Source organism: Oncorhynchus keta, chromosome 29, assembly GCF_023373465.1.
Source record: "Oncorhynchus keta strain PuntledgeMale-10-30-2019 chromosome 29, Oket_V2, whole genome shotgun sequence".
Taxonomy (NCBI): domain Eukaryota; kingdom Metazoa; phylum Chordata; class Actinopteri; order Salmoniformes; family Salmonidae; genus Oncorhynchus; species Oncorhynchus keta.
This window is the reverse complement of record NC_068449.1, coordinates 4,027,767-4,055,320: the sequence shown is the minus strand read 5'-3', so window position 1 is coordinate 4,055,320 and position 27,554 is coordinate 4,027,767. Positions and strand designations below refer to the sequence as shown.

Sequence of the window (27,554 nt, the reverse complement as noted above, 5' to 3'; positions counted from 1 at the left end):
CTTATCAACACATGGTCAATATATCACCTATCAACACATGGTCAATATATCACCTATCAACACATGGTCAATATATCACCTATCAACACATGGCCAATATATCACCTATCAACACATGGTCAATATATCACTATCAACACATGGCTAATATATCACTTATCAACACATGGTCAATATATCACCTATCAACACATGGTCAATATATCACTATCAACACATGGCTAATATATCACTTATCAACACATGGTCAATATATCACCTATCAACACATGGTCAATATATCACTATCAACACATGGCCAATATATCACTTATCAACGCATGGCTAATATATCACCTATCAACACATGGCTAATATATCACCTATCAACACATGGCCAATATATCACCTATCAACACATGGCTAATATATCACTTATCAACACATGGTCAATATATCACTTATCAACACATGGCTAATATATCACTTATCAACACATGGTCAATATATCACTTATCAACACATGGCCAATATATCACTTATCAACACATGGCTAATATATCACTTATCAACACATGGCCAATATATCACTTATCAACACATGGCCAATATATCACTTATCAACACATGGTCAATATATCACTTATCAACACATGGTCAATATATCACTTATCAACACATGGCTAATATATCACTTATCAACACATGGCCAATATATCACTTATCAACACATGGCCAATATATCACTTATCAACACATGGCTAATATATCACTTATCAACACATGGTCAATATATCACTATCAACACATGGTCAATATATCACCTATCAACACATGGTCAATATATCACTATCAACACATGGTCAATATATCACCTATCAACACATGGTCAATATATCACCTATCAACACATGGTCAATATATCACTATCAACACATGGTCAATATATCACTTATCAACACATGGCTAATATATCACTTATCAACACATGGCCAATATATCACTTATCAACACATGGCTAATATATCACTTATCAACACATGGCTAATATATCACTTATCAACACATGGCTAATATATCACCTATCAACACATGGCCAATATATCACTTATCAACACATGGCTAATATATCACTTATCAACACATGGCCAATATATCACTTATCAACACATGGCTAATATATCACTTATCAACACATGGTCAATATATCACTTATCAACACATGGCTAATATATCACCTATCAACACATGGTCAATATATCACTATCAACACATGGCTAATATATCACTATCAACACATGGTCAATATATCACCTATCAACACATGGTCAATATATCACCTATCAACACATGGTCAATATATCACTTATCAACACATGGTCAATATATCACTTATCAACACATGGCTAATATATCACTATCAACACATGGCTAATATATCACCTATCAACACATGGTCAATATATCACTTATCAACACATGGCTAATATATCACCTATCAACACATGGCTAATATATCACTTATCAACACATGGCCAATATATCACTTATCAACACATGGTCAATATATCACTTATCAACACATGGCCAATATATCACTTATCAACACATGGCTAATATATCACTTATCAACACATGGTCAATATATCACTTATCAACACATGGTCAATATATCACTTATCAACACATGGCCAATATATCACTTATCAACACATGGTCAATATATCACTTATCAACACATGGCCAATATATCACTTATCAACACATGGCTAATATATCACTTATCAACGCATGGCTAATATATCACTTATCAACACATGGTCAATATATCACTATCAACACATGGCCAATATATCACTTATCAACACATGGCCAATATATCACTTATCAACACATGGCCAATATATCACTTATCAACACATGGCCAATATATCACCTATCAACACATGGCTAATATATCACCTATCAACACATGGCTAATATATCACCTATCAACACATGGTCAATATATCACTTATCAACACATGGCCAATATATCACTTATCAACACATGGTCAATATATCACCTATCAACACATGGCCAATATATCACTTATCAACACATGGTCAATATATCACCTATCAACACATGGCCAATATATCACTTATCAACACATGGTCAATATATCACTTATCAACACATGGCTAATATATCACCTATCAACACATGGCTAATATATCACTATCAACACATGGCTAATATATCACCTATCAACACATGGCCAATATATCACTTATCAACACATGGTCAATATATCACCTATCAACACATGGCCAATATATCACTTATCAACACATGGTCAATATATCACTTATCAACACATGGCTAATATATCACCTATCAACACATGGCCAATATATCACTTATCAACACATGGTCAATATATCACCTATCAACACATGGTCAATATATCACCTATCAACACATGGTCAATATATCACCTATCAACACATGGCCAATATATCACCTATCAACACATGGTCAATATATCACTATCAACACATGGCTAATATATCACTTATCAACACATGGTCAATATATCACCTATCAACACATGGTCAATATATCACTATCAACACATGGCTAATATATCACTTATCAACACATGGTCAATATATCACCTATCAACACATGGTCAATATATCACTATCAACACATGGCCAATATATCACTTATCAACGCATGGCTAATATATCACCTATCAACACATGGCTAATATATCACCTATCAACACATGGCCAATATATCACCTATCAACACATGGCTAATATATCACTTATCAACACATGGTCAATATATCACTTATCAACACATGGCTAATATATCACTTATCAACACATGGTCAATATATCACTTATCAACACATGGCCAATATATCACTTATCAACACATGGCTAATATATCACTTATCAACACATGGCCAATATATCACTTATCAACACATGGCCAATATATCACTTATCAACACATGGTCAATATATCACTTATCAACACATGGTCAATATATCACTTATCAACACATGGCTAATATATCACTTATCAACACATGGCCAATATATCACTTATCAACACATGGCCAATATATCACTTATCAACACATGGCTAATATATCACTTATCAACACATGGTCAATATATCACTATCAACACATGGTCAATATATCACCTATCAACACATGGTCAATATATCACTATCAACACATGGTCAATATATCACCTATCAACACATGGTCAATATATCACCTATCAACACATGGTCAATATATCACTATCAACACATGGTCAATATATCACTTATCAACACATGGCTAATATATCACTTATCAACACATGGCCAATATATCACTTATCAACACATGGCTAATATATCACTTATCAACACATGGCTAATATATCACTTATCAACACATGGCTAATATATCACCTATCAACACATGGCCAATATATCACTTATCAACACATGGCTAATATATCACTTATCAACACATGGCCAATATATCACTTATCAACACATGGCTAATATATCACTTATCAACACATGGTCAATATATCACTTATCAACACATGGCTAATATATCACCTATCAACACATGGTCAATATATCACTATCAACACATGGCTAATATATCACTATCAACACATGGTCAATATATCACCTATCAACACATGGTCAATATATCACCTATCAACACATGGTCAATATATCACTTATCAACACATGGTCAATATATCACTTATCAACACATGGCTAATATATCACTATCAACACATGGCTAATATATCACCTATCAACACATGGTCAATATATCACTTATCAACACATGGCTAATATATCACCTATCAACACATGGCTAATATATCACTTATCAACACATGGCCAATATATCACTTATCAACACATGGTCAATATATCACTTATCAACACATGGCCAATATATCACTTATCAACACATGGCTAATATATCACTTATCAACACATGGTCAATATATCACTTATCAACACATGGTCAATATATCACTTATCAACACATGGCCAATATATCACTTATCAACACATGGTCAATATATCACTTATCAACACATGGCCAATATATCACTTATCAACACATGGCTAATATATCACTTATCAACGCATGGCTAATATATCACTTATCAACACATGGTCAATATATCACTATCAACACATGGCCAATATATCACTTATCAACACATGGCCAATATATCACTTATCAACACATGGCCAATATATCACTTATCAACACATGGCCAATATATCACCTATCAACACATGGCTAATATATCACCTATCAACACATGGCTAATATATCACCTATCAACACATGGTCAATATATCACTTATCAACACATGGCCAATATATCACTTATCAACACATGGTCAATATATCACCTATCAACACATGGCTAATATATCACCTATCAACACATGGCCAATATATCACTTATCAACACATGGTCAATATATCACTTATCAACACATGGCCAATATATCACTTATCAACACATGGCTAATATATCACTTATCAACACATGGCTAATATATCACTTATCAACACATGGTCAATATATCACTTATCAACACATGGCCAATATATCACTTATCAACACATGGTCAATATATCACTTATCAACACATGGTCAATATATCACTTATCAACACATGGCCAATATATCACCTATCAACACATGGCTAATATATCACCTATCAACACATGGCTAATATATCACCTATCAACACATGGCCAATATATCACCTATCAACACATGGCCAATATATCACCTATCAACACATGGTCAATATATCACTTATCAACACATGGTCAATATATCACTTATCAACACATGGCCAATATATCACCTATCAACACATGGTCAATATATCACCTATCAACACATGGTCAATATATCACTTATCAACACATGGCCAATATATCACTTATCAACACATGGCTAATATATCACTTATCAACACATGGTCAATATATCACTTATCAACACATGGCTAATATATCACCTATCAACACATGGTCAATATATCACTTATCAACACATGGTCAATATATCACTTATCAACACATGGTCAATATATCACTTATCAACACATGGTCAATATATCACTTATCAACACATGGTCAATATATCACTTATCAACACATGGTCAATATATCACTTATCAACACATGGTCAATATATCACTTATCAACACATGGCTAATATATCACTTATCAACACATGGTCAATATATCACTTATCAACACATGGTCAATATATCACTTATCAACACATGGCTAATATATCACTTATCAACACATGGTCAATATATCACTTATCAACACATGGTCAATATATCACTTATCAACACATGGCCAATATATCACCTATCAACACATGGTCAATATATCACCTATCAACACATGGTCAATATATCACTTATCAACACATGGCCAATATATCACTTATCAACACATGGCTAATATATCACCTATCAACACATGGTCAATATATCACTTATCAACACATGGTCAATATATCACTTATCAACACATGGTCAATATATCACTTATCAACACATGGTCAATATATCACCTATCAACACATGGTCAATATATCACTTATCAACACATGGCCAATATATCACCTATCAACACATGGTCAATATATCACTTATCAACACATGGTCAATATATCACTTATCAACACATGGTCAATATATCACTTATCAACACATGGCCAATATATCACCTATCAACACATGGTCAATATATCACTTATCAACACATGGTCAATATATCACTTATCAACACATGGTCAATATATCACTTATCAACACATGGCCAATATATCACCTATCAACACATGGTCAATATATCACTTATCAACACATGGTCAATATATCACCTATCAACACATGGCCAATATATCACCTATCAACACATGGTCAATATATCACTTATCAACACATGGCTAATATATCACCTATCAACACATGGCTAATATATCACTTATCAACACATGGTCAATATATCACTTATCAACACATGGTCAATATATCACTTATCAACACATGGCCAATATATCACCTATCAACACATGGTCAATATATCACCTATCAACACATGGTCAATATATCACCTATCAACACATGGTCAATATATCACTTATCAACACATGGTCAATATATCACTTATCAACACATGGCTAATATATCACTTATCAACACATGGTCAATATATCACCTATCAACACATGGCCAATATATCACTTATCAACACATGGCTAATATATCACCTATCAACACATGGCTAATATATCACTTATCAACACATGGTCAATATATCACTTATCAACACATGGTCAATATATCACTTATCAACACATGGCCAATATATCACCTATCAACACATGGTCAATATATCACCTATCAACACATGGTCAATATATCACCTATCAACACATGGTCAATATATCACCTATCAACACATGGCTAATATATCACCTATCAACACATGGCCAATATATCACCTATCAACACATGGCCAATATATCACTTATCAACACATGGTCAATATATCACTTATCAACACATGGTCAATATATCACTTATCAACACATGGTCAATATATCACTTATCAACACATGGCTAATATATCACTTATCAACACATGGTCAATATATCACTTATCAACACATGGTCAATATATCACTTATCAACACATGGCTAATATATCACTTATCAACACATGGTCAATATATCACTTATCAACACATGGCTAATATATCACTTATCAACACATGGCTAATATATCACTTATCAACACATGGTCAATATATCACCTATCAACACATGGCCAATATATCACTTATCAACACATGGTCAATATATCACTTATCAACACATGGTCAATATATCACCTATCAACACATGGCCAATATATCACTTATCAACACATGGTCAATATATCACTTATCAACACATGGCTAATATATCACCTATCAACACATGGTCAATATATCACTTATCAACACATGGTCAATATATCACTTATCAACACATGGCTAATATATCACTTATCAACACATGGTCAATATATCACTTATCAACACATGGCCAATATATCACTTATCAACACATGGCTAATATATCACTTATCAACACATGGTCAATATATCACTATCAACACATGGCTAATATATCACCTATCAACACATGGTCAATATATCACTTATCAACACATGGTCAATATATCACCTATCAACACATGGTCAATATATCACTTATCAACACATGGTCAATATATCACTTATCAACACATGGCCAATATATCACTTATCAACACATGGCTAATATATCACTTATCAACACATGGTCAATATATCACTATCAACACATGGCTAATATATCACTTATCAACACATGGCCAATATATCACTTATCAACACATGGTCAATATATCACTTATCAACACATGGCCAATATATCACCTATCAACACATGGTCAATATATCACTTATCAACACATGGCCAATATATCACCTATCAACACATGGTCAATATATCACTTATCAACACATGGTCAATATATCACTTATCAACACATGGCTAATATATCACTTATCAACACATGGTCAATATATCACTTATCAACACATGGCCAATATATCACCTATCAACACATGGCCAATATATCACTTATCAACACATGGTCAATATATCACTTATCAACACATGGCTAATATATCACTTATCAACACATGGCCAATATATCACCTATCAACATATGGCTAATATATCACTTATCAACACATGGCCAATATATCACTATCAACACATGGCTAATATATCACTTATCAACACATGGCCAATATATCACCTATCAACACATGGCTAATATATCACCTATCAACACATGGCTAATATATCACCTATCAACACATGGCCAATATATCACTTATCAACACATGGCTAATATATCACTTATCAACACATGGCCAATATATCACTTATCAACACATGGCTAATATATCACTTATCAACACATGGTCAATATATCACTTATCAACACATGGCCAATATATCACCTATCAACACATGGCTAATATATCACCTATCAACACATGGCTAATATATCACCTATCAACACATGGCTAATATATCACCTCTCAACACATGGCCAATATATCACTTATCAACACATGGTCAATATATCACTTATCAACACATGGCCAATATATCACTTATCAACACATGGTCAATATATCACTTATCAACACATGGCCAATATATCACCTATCAACACATGGCTAATATATCACCTATCAACACATGGTCAATATATCACCTATCAACACATGGTCAATATATCACTTATCAACACATGGCCAATATATCACTTATCAACACATGGCTAATATATCACTTATCAACGCATGGCTAATATATCACTTATCAACACATGGCTAATATATCACCTATCAACACATGGCTAATATATCACCTATCAACACATGGCCAATATATCACTTATCAACACATGGTCAATATATCACTTATCAACACATGGCCAATATATCACCTATCAACACATGGCTAATATATCACCTATCAACACATGGCCAATATATCACTTATCAACACATGGTCAATATATCACTATCAACACATGGCCAATATATCACTTATCAACACATGGCCAATATATCACCTATCAACACATGGCTAATATATCACCTATCAACACATGGCTAATATATCACCTATCAACACATGGCTAATATATCACTTATCAACACATGGCTAATATATCACCTATCAACACATGGCTAATATATCACTTATCAACACATGGCTAATATATCACCTATCAACACATGGTCAATATATCACTATCAACACATGGCCAATATATCACTTATCAACACATGGCCAATATATCACCTATCAACACATGGTCAATATATCACTATCAACACATGGCCAATATATCACTTATCAACACATGGTCAATATATCACTATCAACACATGGCTAATATATCACCTATCAACACATGGCTAATATATCACCTATCAACACATGGCTAATATATCACCTATCAACACATGGCTAATATATCACCTATCAACACATGGCTAATATATCACCTATCAACACATGGCTAATATATCACTTATCAACACATGGCCAATATATCACCTATCAACACATGGCTAATATATCACCTATCAACACATGGCTAATATATCACCTATCAACACATGGCTAATATATCACTTATCAACACATGGCTAATATATCACCTATCAACACATGGCTAATATATCACCTATCAACACATGGCTAATATATCACTTATCAACACATGGCTAATATATCACCTATCAACACATGGCTAATATATCACTTATCAACACATGGCTAATATATCACCTATCAACACATGGCCAATATATCACTTATCAACACATGGTCAATATATCACCTATCAACACATGGCTAATATATCACTTATCAACACATGGCTAATATATCACCTATCAACACATGGCCAATATATCACTTATCAACACATGGTCAATATATCACCTATCAACACATGGCTAATATATCACTTATCAACACATGGCTAATATATCACCTATCAACACATGGCTAATATATCACTTATCAACACATGGCTAATATATCACCTATCAACACATGGTCAATATATCACTTATCAACACATGGCTAATATATCACCTATCAACACATGGTCAATATATCACTTATCAACACATGGTCAATATATCACTTATCAACACATGGTCAATATATCACTTATCAACACATGGTCAATATATCACTTATCAACACATGGCTAATATATCACCTATCAACACATGGTCAATATATCACTTATCAACACATGGTCAATATATCACTTATCAACACATGGTCAATATATCACTTATCAACACATGGCTAATATATCACTTATCAACACATGGCTAATATATCACTTATCAACACATGGCCAATATATCACTTATCAACACATGGTCAATATATCACTTATCAACACATGGTCAATATATCACTTATCAACACATGGCTAATATATCACCTATCAACACATGGTCAATATATCACTTATCAACACATGGCTAATATATCACTTATCAACACATGGTCAATATATCACTTATCAACACATGGTCAATATATCACCTATCAACACATGGTCAATATATCACTTATCAACACATGGCTAATATATCACTTATCAACACATGGTCAATATATCACTTATCAACACATGGCTAATATATCACCTATCAACACATGGTCAATATATCACTTATCAACACATGGTCAATATATCACTTATCAACACATGGTCAATATATCACTTATCAACACATGGTCAATATATCACCTATCAACACATGGTCAATATATCACTTATCAACACATGGCCAATATATCACCTATCAACACATGGTCAATATATCACTTATCAACACATGGTCAATATATCACTTATCAACACATGGTCAATATATCACTTATCAACACATGGCCAATATATCACCTATCAACACATGGTCAATATATCACTTATCAACACATGGTCAATATATCACTTATCAACACATGGTCAATATATCACTTATCAACACATGGCCAATATATCACCTATTAACACATGGTCAATATATCACTTATCAACACATGGTCAATATATCACCTATCAACACATGGCCAATATATCACCTATCAACACATGGTCAATATATCACTTATCAACACATGGCTAATATATCACCTATCAACACATGGCTAATATATCACTTATCAACACATGGTCAATATATCACTTATCAACACATGGTCAATATATCACTTATCAACACATGGCCAATATATCACCTATCAACACATGGTCAATATATCACCTATCAACACATGGTCAATATATCACCTATCAACACATGGTCAATATATCACTTATCAACACATGGTCAATATATCACTTATCAACACATGGCTAATATATCACTTATCAACACATGGTCAATATATCACCTATCAACACATGGCCAATATATCACTTATCAACACATGGCTAATATATCACCTATCAACACATGGCTAATATATCACTTATCAACACATGGTCAATATATCACTTATCAACACATGGTCAATATATCACTTATCAACACATGGCCAATATATCACCTATCAACACATGGTCAATATATCACCTATCAACACATGGTCAATATATCACCTATCAACACATGGTCAATATATCACCTATCAACACATGGCTAATATATCACCTATCAACACATGGCTAATATATCACTTATCAACACATGGCCAATATATCACCTATCAACACATGGCCAATATATCACCTATCAACACATGGCTAATATATCACTTATCAACACATGGTCAATATATCACTTATCAACACATGGTCAATATATCACCTATCAACACATGGCCAATATATCACCTATCAACACATGGCCAATATATCACTTATCAACACATGGTCAATATATCACTTATCAACACATGGCTAATATATCACCTATCAACACATGGTCAATATATCACCTATCAACACATGGCCAATATATCACCTATCAACACATGGTCAATATATCACCTATCAACACATGGTCAATATATCACTTATCAACACATGGCCAATATATCACCTATCAACACATGGCTAATATATCACCTATCAACACATGGTCAATATATCACTTATCAACACATGGCCAATATATCACCTATCAACACATGGCTAATATATCACCTATCAACACATGGTCAATATATCACCTATCAACACATGGCCAATATATCACCTATCAACACATGGTCAATATATCACCTATCAACACATGGTCAATATATCACTTATCAACACATGGTCAATATATCACTTATCAACACATGGCCAATATATCACCTATCAACACATGGCCAATATATCACCTATCAACACATGGTCAATATATCACCTATCAACACATGGTCAATATATCACTTATCAACACATGGCTAATATATCACCTATCAACACATGGTCAATATATCACCTATCAACACATGGCCAATATATCACCTATCAACACATGGTCAATATATCACCTATCAACACATGGTCAATATATCACTTATCAACACATGGCCAATATATCACCTATCAACACATGGCCAATATATCACTTATCAACACATGGTCAATATATCACTTATCAACACATGGTCAATATATCACTTATCAACACATGGTCAATATATCACTTATCAACACATGGCTAATATATCACTTATCAACACATGGTCAATATATCACTTATCAACACATGGTCAATATATCACTTATCAACACATGGCTAATATATCACTTATCAACACATGGTCAATATCACTTATCAACACATGGCTAATATATCACTTATCAACACATGGCTAATATATCACTTATCAACACATGGTCAATATATCACCTATCAACACATGGCCAATATATCACTTATCAACACATGGTCAATATATCACTTATCAACACATGGCTAATATATCACTTATCAACACATGGTCAATATATCACCTATCAACACATGGCCAATATATCACTTATCAACACATGGTCAATATATCACTTATCAACACATGGCTAATATATCACCTATCAACACATGGTCAATATATCACTTATCAACACATGGTCAATATATCACTTATCAACACATGGCTAATATATCACTTATCAACACATGGTCAATATATCACTTATCAACACATGGCCAATATATCACTTATCAACACATGGCTAATATATCACTTATCAACACATGGTCAATATATCACTTATCAACACATGGCTAATATATCACCTATCAACACATGGCTAATATATCACTTATCAACACATGGTCAATATATCACTTATCAACACATGGTCAATATATCACTTATCAACACATGGCTAATATATCACCTATCAACACATGGCCAATATATCACCTATCAACACATGGTCAATATATCACTTATCAACACATGGCTAATATATCACTTATCAACACATGGCCAATATATCACTATCAACACATGGTCAATATATCACCTATCAACACATGGCCAATATATCACCTATCAACACATGGTCAATATATCACTTATCAACACATGGCTAATATATCACTTATCAACACATGGCTAATATATCACCTATCAACACATGGTCAATATATCACCTATCAACACATGGCCAATATATCACCTATCAACACATGGCTAATATATCACTTATCAACACATGGCCAATATATCACTTATCAACACATGGCTAATATATCACTTATCAACACATGGTCAATATATCACTATCAACACATGGTCAATATATCACTTATCAACACATGGCCAATATATCACTTATCAACACATGGCTAATATATCACTTATCAACACATGGCTAATATATCACTATCAACACATGGCTAATATATCACCTATCAACACATGGCCAATATATCACTTATCAACACATGGCTAATATATCACTTATCAACACATGGCTAATATATCACTTATCAACACATGGTCAAAATATCACTATCAACACATGGTCAATATATCACCTATCAACACATGGCCAATATATCACTTATCAACACATGGTCAATATATCACTATCAACACATGGTCAATATATCACCTATCAACACATGGCTAATATATCACTTATCAACACATGGCTAATATATCACTTATCAACACATGGCTAATATATCACCTATCAACACATGGCCAATATATCACTTATCAACACATGGTCAATATATCACTTATCAACACATGGCTAATATATCACTTATCAACACATGGTCAATATATCACTTATCAACACATGGCTAATATATCACTTATCAACACATGGCTAATATATCACCTATCAACACATGGCCAATATATCACTTATCAACACATGGGCAATATATCACCTATCAACACATGGCTAATATATCACTTATCAACACATGGCTAATATATCACTTATCAACACATGGCAATATATCACCTATCAACACATGGCCAATATATCACTTATCAACACATGGGCAATATATCACCTATCAACACATGGCCAATATATCACTTATCAACACATGGTCAATATATCACTTATCAACACATGGTCAATATATCACTTATCAACACATGGCTAATATATCACCTATCAACACATGGCTAATATATCACTTATCAACACATGGCCAATATATCACTTATCAACACATGGTCAATATATCACTTATCAACACATGGCTAATATATCACCTATCAACACATGGCTAATATATCACTTATCAACACATGGCCAATATAATATCAACACATGGTCAATATATCACTTATCAACACATGGCAATATATATCAACACATCAATATATCCTATCAACACATGGCTAATATATCACCTATCAACACATGGCCAATATATCAACACATGGTCAATATATCACTTATCAACACATGGCTAATATATCACTTATCAACACATGGTCAATATATCACTTATCAACACATGGCTAATATATCACTTATCAACACATGGCTAATATATCACCTATCAACACATGGCCAATATATCACTTATCAACACATGGGCAATATATCACCTATCAACACATGGCTAATATATCACTTATCAACACATGGCTAATATATCACCTATCAACACATGGCCAATATATCACTTATCAACACATGGTCAATATATCACTTATCAACACATGGTCAATATATCACTTATCAACACATGGCTAATATATCACCTATCAACACATGGCTAATATATCACTTATCAACACATGGCCAATATATCACTTATCAACACATGGTCAATATATCACTTATCAACACATGGCTAATATATCACTATCAACACATGGCTAATATATCACCTATCAACACATGGCTAATATATCACTTATCAACACATGGCTAATATATCACTTATCAACACATGGCCAATATATCACTTATCAACACATGGTCAATATATCATATCAACACATGGCCAATATATCACTTATCAACACATGGTCAATATATCACTTATCAACACATGGCTAATATATCACTATCAACACATGGCTAATATATCACCTATCAACACATGGCTAATATATCACTTATCAACACATGGCTAATATATCACTTATCAACACATGGCTAATATATCACTATCAACACATGGCTAATATATCACCTATCAACACATGGCTAATATATCACTTATCAACACATGGCTAATATATCACTTATCAACACATGGTCAATATATCACTTATCAACACATGGTCAATATATCACTTATCAACACATGGTCAATATATCACCTATCAACACATGGCTAATATATCACCTATCAACACATGGCTAATATATCACTTATCAACACATGGTCAATATATCACTTATCAACACATGGTCAATATATCACCTATCAACACATGGTCAATATATCACTTATCAACACATGGCTAATATATCACTTATCAACACATGGTCAATATATCACTTATCAACACATGGTCAATATATCACTTATCAACACATGGTCAATATATCACTTATCAACACATGGTCAATATATCACTTATCAACACATGGTCAATATATCACCTATCAACACATGGTCAATATATCACTTATCAACACATGGCTAATATATCACCTATCAACACATGGCTAATATATCACCTATCAACACATGGCTAATATATCACCTATCAACACATGGCCAATATATATATATTGCAAAGGGGAGGTGTCAAAATCAAAAGTAAGTCAGTATCTGGTATGGCCACCAGCTGCATTAATGTGTATGTATATATACATATATATATATATATATACACACAGACACACATCACTTATCAACACATGGTCAATACATATGAACTCAGAAAAAGCAGTAAAAGAAACGTCCCTTTTTCAGGACCCTGTCTATCCAAATAATTTCACAGATCTTCATTGTAAAGGGTTTTAACACTGTTTCCCATGCTTGTTCAATGAACCATAAACAATGAACATGCACCTGTGAAATGGTTAAGACACTAATAGCTTACAGATGATAGGCAATTAAGGTCACAGTTATGACAAATTAGGACACTAAAACAGGCCTTTCTACTGACTCTGAAAAACACCAAAAGAAACATGCTCAGGGTCCCTGCTCATCTGCGTGAACGTGCCTTAAGCCTGCTGCAAGGAGGCATGAGGACTGCAGATGTTGCCAGGGCAATGAATTGTAACGTCTGTACTGTGAGACGTTTAAGACAACACAACAGGGAGACAGGATGTATAGCTGATCATCCTCGCAGTGGCAGACCACATGTGACAACACCTGCACAGGATCGGTACATCTGAACATCACACCTGCGGGACAGGTACAGGATGGCAACAAAAACTGCCCGAGTTACACCAGGAACGCACAACCACTCCATCAGTGCTCAGACTGTCTGCAATAGGCTGAGAAAGGCAGGTCCTCTCACCAGACAATCACCGGCAACGTCACCTATGGGCACAAAGCCACCGTCGCTGGACCAGACAGGACTGGCAAAAAGTGCTCTGCACTGAAGAGTCGTGGTGCAGGCAATCTCAAAGCTGTGTGTTACAGGGAAGACATCCTCCTCCCTCATGTGGTACCCTTCCTGCAGACTCATCCTAACATGACGCTCCAGCATGACAATGCCACCAGCCATACTGCTTGTTCTGTGCGTGATTTCCTGCAAGCCAGGAATGTCACTGTTCTGCCATGGCCAGCGAAGAGCCCGGATGTCAATCCCATTGGGACCCGTCTGGGACCTTTTATTTATTTATTTAACCTTTATTTAACCAGGAAGGGCTCATTGAGATTCTAAATCTATTTTTCAAGAGTGTCCTGGCCAAGATGGGCAGCACCAAGTCATTACAAACATTACAGATAAACAACATGAAAAACTACAAGTAATCTTGTAAAAACTATAGAATACACAAGAGTATAACAAAATCAAAAACAGCAAATTAAAAACATTGACAGGTCAGGGAATCAGTCAAGATCCTTCATCAGTGATATAAAAACACCAATCGGAAACAAGTTCTTCCAGTTTAAAAGTATTTTGTAAAGCGTTGCAAGATGATGGCGCAGAGGACATACAGTGGGACAAAAAAGTATTTAGTCAGCCACCAATTGTGCAAGTTCTCCCACTTAAAAAGATGAGGCCTGCAATTTTCATCATATGTACACTTCAACTATGACAGACAAAATGAGAAAATCCAGAAAATCACATTGTAGGATTTTTTATGAATTTATTTGCAAATTATCTTTTTAAGTGGGCCAAAATTCACCCACCTTATTGTGGGAAGCTTGTGGAAGGGTACCCAAAATGTTTGACCCAAGTTAAACAATTTAAAGGCAATGCTACCAAATACTAATTGAGTGTTTGTAAACTTCTGACCTACTGGGAATTTGATGAAAGAAACAAAAAGCTGAAATAAATCATTCTCTCTACTATTATTCTGACATTTCATATTCTTAAAATAAAGTGGTGATCCTAACTGACCTAAGAGAGGGAATTTTCACTAGGATGTAATGTCAGGAATTGTGAAAAACTGAGTTTAAATGTATTTGGCTAAGGTGTATGTAAACTTCTGACTTCAACTGCACATCACTTGGTGAACACATAACTAATACCTCTGGAATAGTTGCTGGACCAACTAGTTATCAATATAGAAGGTTAAAGTCAATAAATGAATCAATAATTAAATCATTCCAGTACCTTCATGTTGTCAGTCATCTCCTTGGGGAAGAACAGACCCAGTCCTACATCCTTCCTGTACAGACAGACACATAGACACACACAGAAACGCACGCATGTACGCAAACACAAGGAAAAACAGACCAAATGTCCATTAATTACACACACACACACACACACACACACACACACACACACACACACACACACACACACACACACACACACACACACACACACACACACACACACACACACACACACACACACACACACAAAATCAATGAGCCCCCAACACACCCAATTACAGAACCATAACAAACTATCCCAGACAGTACTTACTCTAACAGTTCGTAGTTGGACTTTTTCTCCAGTCCATTGGGGTTCATGTCTTTATAGAACCTCCTGTAGGGGAAAACACACGCGTGTGAGTATTGGTGGGATTGAATGGAAGGTTGTATGTGTTATTTAGGGTTAAGGGTTAAGGGTTAAGGGTTAAGGGTTAAGGGTTAGGAAAAATAAGATTTTGAATGGGAATGAATTGTTTAGTCCCCACAAGGATAGTAAAATGAATATGTTTGTGTAGGAGGGTTGTTACCTGATCTCCAGACAACCTAACTGCAAAGCCATCCCATCACTGACTTTACTGGCATAGTGCTGCATGTAGTCACTTCTCACCTGACAAGGTGTTCAGAAAAATACACTTTAATTAAGGATCAGAAGTGTACAACAATCATATATATATATATATAGAGAGAGAGAGAGAGAGACAGACACACGGAGAGACAGACAGACACACGGAGAGACAGACAGACACACGGAGGGACAGACAGACACACGGAGGGACAGACAGACACACGGAGGGACAGACAGACACACGGAGGGACAGACAGACACACGGAGAGACAGACAGACACACGGAGAGACAGACAGACACACGGAGATACAGACAGACACACGGAGAGACAGACAGACAGACAGACAGACAGACAGACAGACAGACAGACAGACAGACAGACGGAGGGACAGACAGACAGACAGACACACGGAGAGACAGACAGACACACGGAGGGACAGACAGACACACGGATGGACAGACAGACAGACACACGGAGAGACAGACAGACAGACACACGGAGGGACAGACAGACACACGGAGGGACAGACAGACACACGGAGAGACAGACAGACACACGGAGAGACAGACAGACACACGGAGAGACAGACAGACACACGGAGATACAGACAGACACACGGAGAGACAGACAGACAGACAGACAGACAGACAGACAGACAGACAGACAGACAGACAGACATACGGAGGGACAGACAGACAGACAGACAGACAGACAGACAGACAGACAGACAGACAGACAGACAGACACACGGAGAGACAGACAGACAGACACACGGAGGGACAGACAGACACACGGAGGGACAGACAGACACACGGAGAGACAGACAGACAGACACACGGAGGGACAGACAGACACACGGAGGGACAGACAGACACACGGAGAGACAGACAGACAGACACACGGAGGGACAGACAGACAGACACACGGAGGGACAGACAGACAGACACACGGAGGGACAGACAGACAGACACACGGAGGGACAGACAGACAGACACACGGAGGGACAGACAGACAGACACACGGAGGGACAGACAAACAGACACACGGAGAGACAGACAGACAGACACCAACCTGCTGGTAGAAGTAGAGCAGTGTGGTTCTGTCCTCTTTAAACTTCTCTATGAAGTCGGCAGGGACGTACCTAATGCGCAGGTCATATCTGAACACACACAGGGGTTAGAGTGTAAGGTTTAGAGGTCAGGAGCAAGAAGCAGTCTATATCTGGATAAATTACAAAGTCGTAAGCCATGTCTAGTTCTAAAATGTCTCTTCTTAAAAATCAGATTTTAAACCTAACCTTAACCCTAATCTTAACCACACTACAAACCTTATTCCCAACCCTAATCTTAACCACACTACAAACCTTATTCCTAACCCTAATCTTAACCACACTACAAACCTTATTCCTAACCCTAATCTTAACCACACTACAAACCTTATTCCTAACCCTAATCTTAACCACACTACAAACCTTATTCCTAACCCTAATCTTAACCACACTACAAACCTTATTCCTAACCCTAATCTTAACCCTAATCTTAACCACACTACAAACCTTATTCCTAACCCTAATCTTAACCACACTACAAACCTTATTCCTAACCCTAATCTTAACCACACTACAAACCTTATTCCTAACCCTAATCTTAACCACACTACAAACCTTATTCCTAACCCTAATCTTAACCACACTACAAACCTTATTCCTAACCCTAATCTTAACCACACTACAAACCTTATTCCTAACCCTAATCTTAACCACACTACAAACCTTATTCCTAACCCTAATCTTAACCACACTACAAACCTTATTCCTAACCCTAATCTTAACCACACTACAAACCTTATTCCTAACCCTAATCTTAACCACACTACAAACCTTATTCCTAACCCTAATCTTAACCACGCTACAAACCTTATTCCTAACCCTAATCTTAACCACACTACATTTACATTTACATTTACAAACCTTATTCCTAACCCTAATCTTATATTAAGACCAAAAAGCAAGCAAAGTTTTCCTATAGTTCTACAATATTGCCAATTTTGACTTTGTTTGTTTGGCGATGTTGTGGGAACAGGAGCAAGAGGTCATGTGCTAGAGGTCAGGGGTCAGGGCCTAGAGGTCAGGAGTCAGGGCCTAGAGGTCAGGGGTCAGGGCCTAGAGGTCAGGGGTCAGGGCCTAGAGGTCAGGGGTCAGGACCTAGAGGTCAGGGGTTAGGGTCTAGAGGTCAGGAGTTACCTCCACTCTGCCTCCAGATGCTGTTGTTCGTAGCGTAGCCGCAGTTCAGACACGGTGAGGTCGGGGTGCAGCCAATGGACCTCAGCTGACTTCAGGTGTTTCAGCAGCAGGCCGTAGCAGAGGGAGTGTTGTATGTCTGGACCCACACATCCACTGGACAACACCGCTGATATTATATTCTGGAAACAGTTAAAGTATTATAGTACACTATACAGTATAGTAGTGTATGGGGACAAGACCGTAACATAACCACATTATAGTAGAAATATATTATAGTGGAAATATATTATAGTGGAAATATATTATAGTAGAAATATATTATAGTGGAAATATATTATAGTAGAAATATATTATAGAAGAAATATATTATAGTAGAAATATATTATAGTGGAAATATACGGTGAATAAATATATTATAGTGGAAATATATTATAGTAGAAATATATTATAGTGGACATATATTATAGTAGAAATATATTATAGTGGAAATATATTATAGTAGAAATATATTATAGTGGAAATATATTATAGTGGAAATATATTATAGTAGAAATATATTATAGTGGAAATATACGGTGAATAAATATATTATAGTGGAAATATATTATAGTGGAAATATATTATAGTAGAAATATATTATAGTGGAAATATATTATAGTAGAAATATATTATAGTAGAAATATACGGTGAATAAATATATTATAGTGGAAATATATTATAGTGGAAATATATTATAGTGGAAATATATTATAGTGGAAATATATTATAGTGGAAATATATTATAGTAGAAATATATTATAGTGGAAATATATTATAGTGGAAATATATTATAGTGGAAATATATTATAGTGGAAATATATTATAGTAGAAATATATTATAGTAGAAATATATTATAGTAGAAATATATTATAGTGGAAATATATTATAGTGGAAATATATTATAGTGGAAATATATTATAGTAGAAATATATTATAGTGGAAATATATTATAGTAGAAATATATTATAGTGGAAATATACGGTGAATAAATATATTATAGTGGAAATATATTATAGTGGAAATATATTATAGTGGAAATATATTATAGTGGAAATATATTATAGTGGAAATATATTATAGTGGAAATATATTATAGTAGAAATATATTATAGTGGAAATATATTATAGTGGAAATATATTATAGTGGAAATATATTATAGTGGAAATATATTATAGTGGAAATATATTATAGTGGAAATATATTATAGTGGAAATATATTATAGTGGAAATATATTATAGTAGAAATATATTATAGTGGAAATATATTATAGTGGAAATATATTATAGTGGAAATATATTATAGTGGAAATATATTATAGTGGAAATATATTATAGTGGAAATATATTATAGTGGAAATATATTATAGTGGAAATATATTATAGTGGAAATATATTATAGTGGAAATATATTATAGTAGAAATATATTATAGTAGAAATATATTATAGTAGAAATATATTATAGTGGAAATATATTATAGTGGAAATATATTATAGTGGAAATATATTATAGTAGAAATATATTATAGTGGAAATATATTATAGTAGAAATATATTATAGTGGAAATATACGGTGAATAAATATATTATAGTGGAAATATATTATAGTGGAAATATATTATAGTGGAAATATATTATAGTAGAAATATATTATAGTGGAAATATATTATAGTAGAAATATATTATAGTGGAAATATATTATAGTGGAAATATATTATAGTGGAAATATATTATAGTGGAAATATATTATAGTGGAAATATATTATAGTAGAAATATATTATAGTAGAAATATATTATAGTAGAAATATATTATAGTGGAAATATATTATAGTGGAAATATATTATAGTGGAAATATATTATAGTAGAAATATACGGTGAAGAAATATATTGTAGTGGAAATATATTATAGTGGAAATATATTATAGTAGAAATATACGGTGAAGAAATATATTATAGTGGAAATATATTATAGTGGAAATATATTATAGTGGAAATATATTATAGTGGAAATATATTATAGTGGAAATATATTATAATGGAAATATATTATAGTGGAAATATATTATAGTGGAAATATATTACAGTGGAAATATATTATAGTAGAAATATATTATAGTGGAAATATATTATAGTGGAAATATATTATAGTGGAAATATATTATAGTGGAAATATATTATAGTAGAAATATATTATAGTGGAAATATATTAGAGTGGAAATATATTATAGTGGAAATATATTATAGTGGAAATATATTATAGTGGAAATATATTATAGTAGAAATATATTATAGTGGAAATATATTATAGTAGAAATATATTATAGTAGAAATATATTATAGTGGAAATATATTATAGTGGAAATATATTATAGTAGAAATATATTATAGTGGAAATATATTATGGAGGAAATATATTATAGTGGAGATATATTATAGTGGAAATATATTATAGTAGAAATATATTATAGAAGAAATATACGGTGAAGAAATATATTAGAGTGGAAATATATTATAGTGGAAATATATTATGGAGGAAATATATTATAGTGGAAATATATTATAGTGGAAATATATTATAGTAGAAATATATTATAGTGGGAATATATTATAGTAGAAATATATTATAGTAGAAATATATTATAGTAGAAATATATTATAGTAGAAATATATTATAGTGGAAATATATTATGGAGGAAATATATTATAGTGGAAAGATATTATAGAATAAATATATTACAGTGGAAATATATTATAGTAGAAATATATTATAGAAGAAATATACGGTGAAGAAATATATTGTAGTGGAAATATATTATAGTAGAAATATATTATAGTGGAAATATATTATAGAAGAAATATATTATAGTAGAAATATATTATAGTGGAAATATATTACGGAGGAAATATATTATAGTAGAAATATATTATAGTAGAAATATATTATAGTAGAAATATGAATAATACTACAGTAGTAATATTAGTACGCCAATACTATAATAATAGTATACTGTATATATATAGTAGTGACCCATAGAGTTCAGTCCTCTCTACAGTAAACTAGTAGTTTAGATGTTAAGTTCCCTACACTCCCTAGAAAAAAGGTGTTATCTAGAACCTAAAATGGTTCTTTGCCTGTCCCCATAGGAGAACCATTTGAAGAACCTTTATTGGTTCCAGGTCGAACTGTTTTGGTTCCAGGTAAAACCATTTTGCGTTCTGTGTAGAAACCTTTCCACAGAGGGTTCAACTTGGAACCTAGAAGGGTTCTCCTATGGGTACAGCCTGAAGAACCCTTATTTTTCTACGAGTGTATAAGGGGGAGTTCTGAAGCGGTTCAGACTGACATTTTGGTGTACAGAGCGGTGTGTGAAAGCCGTAGGGTCTCGTGCCTTATAATGCCAGAAAGACCCATCTGTCAGCTCTCTGTTTCCACTCTCTCAGTGGAGGTGACTTGAAGTGTCAGGTTTCAGACACCACATTTGAACAGGGCACAATGTGGCACAATGTGTCACATTTTTCTGGCCTATCCAGACAAAATAATGAATTTGCTCACCTTCTGAGCGACAGAGCCCAGCCTGGGAGACGGCATATGAAAGGTGACAGTCTAGAAAATCATATAGCTGTGTTCTCATCGCACTGTGATATTCTTCAGGAGGATTTAGAGCTCTCAACATGAAAAATAATAATAAACCATTTCATAAAACTGAAACAAGACCACATTTGCATGCTGTCTCTGCACTGCTAAGTGGACGTTATATTTATTTTTAATTGTTTTATTTGACCTGGTCACAGACAGGCAAGATCCCTTAGTGATTAAAGCTGAAGTTGTACTGAGCCTGCACACATTTGCATGCTGTCTCTGCACTGCTAAGTGGACATTATATTTATTTTTAATTTTTTTATTTGACCTTTATTTTACTAGGCAAGTCAGTTAAGAACTAATTCTTATTTTCAATGACGGCCTAGGAACAGTGGGTTAACTGCCTGTTCAGGGGCAGAACGACAGATTTGTACCTTGTCAGCTCGGGGATTCGAACTTGCAACCTTTCGGTTACTAGTCCAACGCTCTAACCACTAGGCTACCCTGCCGCCCCGGCATTGAAATGATGTCAATATTGTACTGTCACTAAGTATGATCACTGAAAAAATACATCAACAATATATAAACGCAAAACGTAAAGTGTTAGTCTCACGTTTCATGAACTGAAATAAAAGATCCCAGAAATGTTCCATACGCACAAAAGGCGGGAATGTCCACCAGAGCTGTTGCCGGAGAATTGAATGTTCATTTCTCTACCATAAGCCACCTCATGTCATTTTAGAGAATTTGTCATTCTGTTTAACTGGCCTCACAACCGCAGACAACATGTATGGCAGATGACAGACGTGTGGGCGAGCGGTTTGCTGATGTCAACGTTGTGAACAGAGTGCCCCATGGTGGAGGTGGGGTTATGGTGTTTGCTGATGTCAATGTTGTGAACAGAGTGCCCCATGGTGGAGGTGGGGTTATGGTGTTTGCTGATGTCAACGTTGTGAACAGAGGGCCCCATGGTGGAGGTGGGGTTATGGTGTTTGCTGATGTCAACGTTGTGAACAGAGGGCCCCATGGTGGAGGTGGGGTTATGGTGTTTGCTGATGTCGATGTTGTGAACAGAGGGCCCCATGGTGGAGGTGGGGTTATGGTGTTTGCTGATGTCAACGTTGTGAACAGAGGGCCCCATGGTGGAGGTGGGGTTATGGTGTTTGCTGATGTCAACGTTGTGAACAGAGGGCCCCATGGTGGAGGTGGGGTTATGGTGTTTGCTGATGTCAATGTTGTGAACAGAGTGCCCCATGGTGGAGGTGGGGTTATGGTGTTTGCTGATGTCAACGTTGTGAACAGAGGGCCCCATGGTGGAGGTGGGGTTATGGTGTTTGCTGATGTCAACGTTGTGAACAGAGGGCCCCATGGTGGAGGTGGGGTTATGGTGTTTGCTGATGTCAATGTTGTGAACAGAGTGCCCCATGGTGGAGGTGGGGTTATGGTGTTTGCTGATGTCAACGTTGTGAAAAGAGGGCCCCATGGTGGAGGTGGGGTTATGGTGTTTGCTGATGTCAACGTTGTGAACAGAGGGCCCCATGGTGGAGGTGGGGTTATGGTGTTTGCTGATGTCAACGTTGTGAACAGAGGGCCCCATGGTGGAGGTGGGGTTATGGTGTTTGCTGATGTCGATGTTGTGAACAGAGGGCCCCATGGTGGAGGTGGGGTTATGGTGTTTGCTGATGTCAACGTTGTGAACAGAGGGCCCCATGGTGGAGGTGGGGTTATGGTGTTTGCTGATGTCGATGTTGTGAACAGAGGGCCCCATGGTGGAGGTGGGGTTATGGTGTTTGCTGATGTCAACGTTGTGAACAGAGGGCCCCATGGTGGAGGTGGGGTTATGGTATGGACAGCCAAAAGCTACAGACAACCAATACAACTGCACTATATCGCCGGCATTTTGAACGCACATAGATACGGTGGCGAGATCCTGAGACCCGTTGTGGTGCCATTCATCCACCTCCATCACCTCATATTACAGCATGATAATGCATAGCCCCATGTCGCAAGGATCTGAACTCAATTCCTGAATGTGAAAAATGTCTCAGTTCTTCGTTGGCCTGCATATTCACCAATGTCACCCATTGAGCATGTTTGAAATGCTCTGGATCGACGTGTACGACAGCATGTTCCAGTTCCCGCCAATATCCAGCAACTTCACACAGTCATTGAAGAGGAGTGGGACAACATTCAACAACCTAATCAACTCTGTGTGAAGGAGATGTCGTGCTGCATGAGGCAAATGGTGGTCACGCCAGATACTGACTGGTGTTCTGATCGACGGGCGCTACCTTTTTATTTGAAGGTATCAGTGACCAACCGATGCATATCTGTATTTCCAGTCATGCGAAATCCATAGATTAGAGCCTCATGAATTTATTTCAATGGACTGATTTCCTTTCTATGAACTGTAACTCAGTAACATCTTTCAAAGTGGTGCATGTTGCACCTCAGGCTCCACTTCGATAAGATGGAACCACTCTTCCTCCCGGGGAAGGCCTCTCTCCATCACGGTTGATATCTCCACGGTGTGGAAAGAACCTTGGCATGACCCTGGACGACGACAAACCCTGTCGTTCTCTGCAAACATCAAAGCAGTGACTCGCTCTTGCAGGTTCATGTTCTACAACATTAGTTGAGTACAACCCTACCTCACACAGGAAGAGGAACATCCGTAGAGTACAACCCTACCTCACACAGGAAGAGGAACATCTGTAGAGTACAACCCTACCTCATGTTCATGCTCTACAACATATGTAGAGTACAACCCTACCTCATGTTCATGCTCTACAACATATGTAGAGTACAACCCTACCTCATGTTCATGCTCTACAGCATATGTAGAGTACAACCCTACCACATGTTCATGCTCTACAGCATATGTAGAGTACAACCCTACCACATGTTCATGCTCTACAACATATGTAGAGTACAACCCTACCTCATGTTCATGCTCTACAGCATATGTAGAGTACAACCCTACCTCACACAGGAAGAGGCACATCCGTAGAGTACAACCCTACCTCACACAGGAAGAGGAACATCCGTAGAGTACAACCCTACCTCACACAGGAACAGGAACATCCGTAGAGTACAACCCTACCACATGTTCATGCTCTACAGCATATGTAGAGTACAACCGTACCTCACACAGGAAGAGGCACATCAGTAGAGTACAACCCTACCGCACACA

General features: G+C 35.3%; 1 pseudogene across 1 annotated transcript in view; it reads right to left on the bottom strand.

Moving 5' to 3' along the window:
* LOC118376395 (protein-tyrosine kinase 2-beta-like) overlaps positions 1-27,554 on the bottom strand; it is a 95,655-nt pseudogene that overhangs the window by 56,566 nt on the left and 11,535 nt on the right. Inside the window, exons 3-7 of the transcript XR_008085896.1 lie at positions 20,741-20,919; positions 19,570-19,657; positions 18,459-18,538; positions 18,203-18,265; positions 17,882-17,936 (exon numbers count right to left, since the gene is read on the bottom strand). The product of XR_008085896.1 is annotated as a protein-tyrosine kinase 2-beta-like (transcript). The remainder of the gene's footprint in view (positions 1-17,881; positions 17,937-18,202; positions 18,266-18,458; positions 18,539-19,569; positions 19,658-20,740; positions 20,920-27,554) is intronic.